This window comes from Halichoerus grypus, chromosome 6 (genome assembly GCF_964656455.1).
Source record: "Halichoerus grypus chromosome 6, mHalGry1.hap1.1, whole genome shotgun sequence".
NCBI classification, from domain to species: domain Eukaryota; kingdom Metazoa; phylum Chordata; class Mammalia; order Carnivora; family Phocidae; genus Halichoerus; species Halichoerus grypus.
The window spans coordinates 91800618-91807476 of NC_135717.1; the positions used below are offsets into that span (position 1 = coordinate 91800618).

At 34.1% G+C, this 6859-nt stretch overlaps 1 long non-coding RNA gene across 1 annotated transcript; it reads left to right on the top strand.

The window, feature by feature from the left end:
• The first annotated feature begins 236 nt into the window (after window positions 1-236).
• Window positions 237-5729, top strand: LOC144382120 (uncharacterized). Its single transcript, XR_013448535.1, has 3 exons — window positions 237-339; window positions 2410-2493; window positions 5620-5729. It is a non-coding gene; the product is annotated as an uncharacterized LOC144382120 (long non-coding RNA).
• The last annotated feature ends 1130 nt before the right edge of the window (window positions 5730-6859 follow it).

A 6859-nucleotide genomic window follows, 5' to 3' on the forward strand; every position in this document is an offset into this window, starting at 1 on the left:
ATGAGTTCTTTTTTGTAAAGAATTAAATATCACTCTGTTAATATTTAGAAGGTAAAATACAGAAGTGCAAACAAACAGACAAAAAAAAAAAAACAAAGTGTTTTTTGTTTTTTAAATTATTTTACAATATGATGAAATTGAAAACTCATTATTGTGTTTATCTTAGTTTTTAATTCATTCCTTTCCTTCTCTTGCCTATAATCTATTCCAGGAGCACTGTGTCATACTTAGCTACATTATAAAGAAGTGAAATAATTGGTTATGCAGTCAGTGATTCTACTGGATTAAAAACAAGACAGGTTGGTAATGATCCAGCCAAAGTGAATAAAAAGAGAACAGGTAAGCGCATATGGTACAACATCTGCTTTCAAACTTAGAAAATATCTTCTCTAATCCCTGAAGCTTTCTTGGCTTTTCTTCTTAATTCTCTTTCTTTGCAGAAAGCACTGTGAAAACATATCCTGACTATTTTTTACATTTATTATAATTTTTCCAAATATTAAATCACTACAATTTCCATTTCACAGTTTCTGATCCTATCACAAAAGCTTCTGAATACCGAAGCAAATAGATTTAGAATAGTTAAACATAATACTGAATCTGAATCTCAAAAATCTTTCTCTTCTTTAAGTGTATCCAGTCTGTTTCATTCTTTATCTTTTACGACAGAAAGTATTTTTGATTTTTTAAAAGCCTGTCAATACATTTTGGGAATTTTATATAAACAAGTGTATTATATATTTTACTTGTATTATTCTTTATCTTCACCAAAGATAGCTGAATGCACCCAGGCACCATTCTGAACACCATGGTGCTTTGAAAATACATTTTAATCTTGCTTTCCTTTCCACAATGACTTTAATTTGCTATCCTCTTAAATAGCTGAATGAGAAAAATTAGTTTTAAAATGCATTGTTTTGATTCTTGATAATTCAGGATTTCTGATAATTCAGAAATTCAGGTTGATCTATTAAACGTATTTTCCTGTTTATTGGGTAAACAGGTTCTATAAGAAGAACTTAGAAGTGATCTTCCAATTTTATGAATATTCACTATTTAATTATTGAAAATTAATATTCAACACTATTTACTTGTTCAAATCTCTAACATCAACTGATGGCTTTTCACAATAATTTTGCTACGTTCCTGTGAATCTATTCTACCTTTTATTGAGCACCTACTGTACCGTGAATTTTTCTGACATCCATCTCGTTGATCCTCACAACTATCTTGTGAGGCATCATTCCCCACTACACAGACTAGAAAATGAGCCTTAGAGCTGGTGAAATAGTGTTTGAGGTCATGGAGCTGGTAAAGAGGAGGCTGGCTCTTCATTCCAAACTCGGCCTCTTTGATTCCATTACCTGTGTGCCCCTGAGTCTATGTTAGTATATCTATATCATAATACTTATGAATTTTAATGTATTCTCTCCTATTTGAATTAAATGAGGATTCATATAAAAATTCTAAATTCTATATGGAGTGAGGAATATTGCATTCATTTTTAGAATCACTGTCACAGGGCGCCTGGGTGGCTCAGTTGGTTAAGCGTCTGCCTTCAGCTCAGGTCCTGATCCTGGGGTCCTGGGATCGAGTCCCATATCAGGTTCTCTGCTCAGCGGGAGCCTGCTTCTCCCTCTCCTCCCTGCTCCTGCTCTTTCTCGCTATCTCTGTTTCTCTCTCTCCCCAGTAAATAAATAAAGCCTTAAAAAGAAAAAAAAGAACCAGTGTAACAACCATTCCCTTAGTGACAGCACTAGGAAGGTATTGCCAATAAGAAAACTCAGAAAAACATGGTACAGGTCAGTGATGGGATGGCTTTTGGAAGACTGAAAATACTGTGGTGAAGTTTTCTTACTTCTGATGACTAAGATGTATTTGAAAGATGCACTAATTCACTTAAGTCACCAATTTTACAGTTAGAAAATTATCTCTTTAGTATTCTCAATGTTGATATTTAGAAAGAAGTTGTTTACGTTTGCTTGTCTCTAAAACAGAACAAAGTTGATATGTTTAATCTACTTCAATGTTGTTCTTAAATAATTCTATAGTTTCACCTTCTTTTATATTATGGCCTCACACAAGAGCTAATAAGCTTATAAAATACATTTCTTACATCTGTATTTTCATGTAGATTAGCTTTTGAACTTCTGAAGGATTTCTGTTTCTTTGATACTGATAATCAGCCATTTCTTGTCTCATAATAGTTTTTAAGTGATAAAAATATGACCATTAGCTTCCTTTTACTTGTACATATAATTGGTTCATTGTAACCATGAGTTATAATCAACAAGGGATCTGAGAATTACTCAACAAGTGTTTATGTTATTATTAACCAACCATTTTATATTGTCAGCATCTGCTTCAATATCATCCTCAGATTATTCTAATCTGACCTATTGTCTTTAGATAAAGATCCTCAGTAAAAAGGTACACATCCAGCATTGGAATAACAGAGGAAGGAAGAAGAGTCTATTCAGAGAGAAATACAATGTAAGTGAATATGGTATTATAGTACCAGGTGATAAAATGCTATTGTACTGTATTCCACACTCACAAAAAATAATAATAATAATAATAATAATAATCAATGACTCCTCAAGTGCATTTACTAAAGAGAAAACAAGATGAAAAAGAGAAAGGAGACGAATGGAAATAATCAGCTCTCTTCTCCTGGAAGGCAGGATCCCTGCTAAGCAGACTCCTCAGGGAGAGAGAATATCATTTTCTGCCTGTCCAGGACTAAAGCTGCTAAGGAACAGAAATGCATGGCTTTCTTAGGAACTGTCACTTTTGTGGAGGGAAAGATTTAGGGGACTTATCCAGCAGCCTGGAATACTATATAATAGAAGCATCATTTTTTTTTTTTTTAATAGCAGTGGCCCAACCGGATTCCCTTCCAGCATTGCCCATGATGGCTGCATCCCTTAGCCGAAAATGATTCGTTAGTGTGGAGTGAGGGGGTATGTCTCTCTTTTGCCTAACGTGAGTTCGTCTTCCCTCAAGCATTTCTTGAGTGGCTTTAAAACAACTTCTCCCCCGGGGCTGCTGGGTGGCTCAGTTGGTTAAGCAACTGCCTTCGGCTCAGGTCATGATCCCCGAGTCCCCTGATGGAGCCCCGCATTGGGCTCCCTGCTCAGCGGGGAGTCTGCTTCTCCCTCTGACCCTCCCCCCTCTTGTGCTCGCTCTCTCTCTCAAATAAGTAAATAAAATCTTAAAAAAAACTTCTCCCCCAGTGTGAATGGGATTGATTAGTCATAGAATCAAATATTGTTCAATTATATCACAAATATATATATATATATAATAATCATAGTTTTATGATTATTTGTTTTATGATGGTTCTGTTTGTATTAGGAGCAAAATCCATTGCAGAAAGTTAAAATGCATGCCTGTCTAAAGAAGTATTCCAGAGGTTGCATTTTGAATTGGGTTCAAAAATTACGTTACTGAGCACAGTAGGGCCCAAAGTACATAAACTGGTTTATCCAGTCTCTTCTTGTGAAAATTATAAATCTAGCCATTAAATATGATGCTATATCTCTAAATCCTATAAAAGCTTATAATTTGCTCTCTACTTAACTATGCACTTTAACTAATTATTTGAATATGAATTTATTACTAACACAAATGTGCCTGATTGACAGTTAAATAGGCCTGCCTTTCCTTGTGTAGTAGAGCAACATATTCATATGCTTCCTCTCATAGACACTTAGCATCTTCAAATTAACAAATAACATGGGTCTACCTCTGTTGCTAGGTGGTGAAGGTGGGTAGAGATAGATTATACACCGGTGTCTAGCTTTAAAATTCTAAGCACAGAAGTGTGCATATGTGTGTGTATAGACACACATATATGTGTATCTGTATGTATAAATATACATACATATGAACACAAGTTGTATTTTATTTTCTCTTTTTTCAAAATTAAGTTTTCAGCTCTCAGTATGTTCTAAGATTAGAATCTTCTTTTTTTTCTTTCCACGTGGTTGATGGCTACTCAAAAAAGTCTTTAGAGCCAGCTCTACCTATTTAGTCAGTCCCAAGTTGATATATGTGATTCACAACGGACGGTAAAGTTTTAGATTACTTTATCATTGACTCCTTATCTTTACCATAAAGATCACAGTGGAAGAAAAATATACCTAGATTACAATTACAAAAAGTATTACTTTTACAGATGTTAACAATTTACAAGTTATTTAATCACCGACTCTTTTTTTTTTTTTAAAGATTTTATTTATTTATTCGACAGAGAGATAGAGAGCACAAGTACGCAGAGTGGCAGGCAGAGGGAGAGGGAGAAGCAGGCTCTCCGCTCAGCAGGGAGCCAGACATGGGGCTCGATCCCAGGACCCCAGGATCATGACCTGACCCAAAGGCAGCCGCTTAACCAACTGAGCCACCCAGGCACCCCTTAATCACTGACTCTTAAACTGCTAAATCTTTTTTCCTCTGTTGCTTTTTTTTTTTTCTTTTTTCCGTTCAAGTGCACTCTATTGAATGCATTTGAATCTATCCTACCTTCTTTGCCGCTTAAAAGCTTTTATCAGAGCTGTCCTAGGACCTTGAGTCTCTTGCTAGGTAAATATCCTAGCCACTGACCACCCTTTTACTACTTAGGTATTTATATATAAGGCCTCTTGAGTTTGTATGTAATTCTTATTGATATCATTACCTTTTAACTGGCTGGGCTCCTTCCCTATGAGTGGTTTTTGATGCTAGCCGAGAGAATGACACTCCTAAATAATTTTTCCCCCAGGCATTTAATGCCACACAACTGAATTGTTATTAAAATTTGCATGATCTAAGAAATAACTTTTGATCTAAGTTAGTTTGGTTTAAAACCAATGACATAAGTATAAAAAAATCTGTTATAAGTTTTCTGATTTTTACAGTCACTTTCTTTTTGTTATAAAATTAAATCAAAAAGAAGAAGACTTTATAGAATGATATAAGCATACCTCTCCTTTTTTAAGAGCAATCAATTTTATGCATTTAAAAGTGTATGTATTTATTCGAGTATGAAATGTAAGAGACAAAGAGAAAGAGAAAACTTATGGTAATGATATTTATTGATAAAAATTTTTCAGCATATATTCAGTTAATATTGGCTGATAAATATGATAGAGGGTACTTATTCAAATTTGTGGCATCATTATACATTAATTGTCTCACATAATTCTGCAATGTGTTTGTTATTTGCTACCAGGAAGACATAAAACAGATTATCACTTCTTTGTGTTCATATTTATATAATCATGCCTGGATTGCAAAGTTAAGTTTTTATTTTAAATTCTCTTTCCATAAATACTTGACTTGAATAATTATCTCATTTATAGAGATAAAGCTAGACTGGATTTGTTAGAAAAATGATCATATGTATTTTTAAGGGAAATGCATCAATGCTATATATGTATTGTTTTTCTTTCATTTATTTTCATATGGTCTGACAAGAGCTTCTCTTAGGATAATAGGAGACGGCTAATACCAGCCAGAAAGTGCAGAGATAGTATGCCTTGTGAAATAAAAAATCAATGTGATATGTCTACATTTTCTATTTTTAATAGAGCTATTTTTTTTTCTTTTCTTTTTTCCCAATAAATGGCACTTTTACAGTCCATTGGTGGGACAGAGAGGTGAAACTGGATCTTTGAAGACCTCTCTTGTCACCTCTATCATTATTCTGCTCCAATGACAACAGAGTGTACTGTCAACGTCCTCCGGGTAATACCCTTATTACATGTGTCATTAGAGGATGTTTGCCATATCTGCTTTAACACCACAGACATTTTAAGTAGGTTATTCCATCACTTTGCCATTTTGATTATGACAACAAAATGACACCATATTGAAATGGATTTTGGAAAGAAAGGCTAACTGTCCAAAGAGGTCCATGCTCATTCTAATTAAAATTGGCTTAGGTGGCACAACCTTCATAATTCAGCGTATGACTATGAAGGATATGCATGTTGAAAACCTCCTCTGCTCATTAGTGCTATTTCTGCCAGACACCACTACCTGCTCTTTTCTTAATGAATGCTCAGCCATCTCTTTAGAAGATTGTGCAGCTTCCCTGAACTGAAGGAACTGTCTTATTTCCTCCCAAGTTCGTCAGGAGTAAAATCAGGGAGTCACCTCTTTGACATTTCTCAACCTCTGTACTTATTTATCTCTTTGAGACCCTGCGCTCCAGAGATATCACTGTCTTAATTAAGAAGAAGGATGTGACCATGGTAAATTGACTGATTTCATTGATTAAGGACTAGCTGTACAAGTAACATTGATTTTAACAGTGGGTCTACATAAATGTAATTGTTCGAACATGGGGCTGCATAATTATGGTGATGTACGAGAATAGTTGGTTTGTCCTTTTCAACCTTCACTAACATTCTTTTGCATGATAATGTACCTTGTGCAATTAGCAGAAATTTTAAATGTTACAAATGTCTTTTGTGAAGACATGAAGTAATAATTATATTCTAATTTAATTCAACATCAGACAGTTTTTCTTTTTGTCTTTTCATCTTTCTTCTTTTTGTACACATAAGATCATGCATATGGTAACACGAATATGGCCTTTTACTTTCTACTACCTATGATCAGTCCATACAAATATATACAAATAACCCATTTTTATTTCAAAATAAATATACTACATATGTTTTGAAACGCAGTAACATTTACTATTAAACAGATTTTTAAAATTTCCATCCCAGGGTTAAGTCCAAAGAAAGTACATATTATCATCCTATATATTTATGAAAAAAATATGTAAAGGTCACTGAGTTTGTAGAAGATAGATGATTATAAAATTATTTGTTAAATTGTTCTTTAAAGGAGCAAACATATATAAATC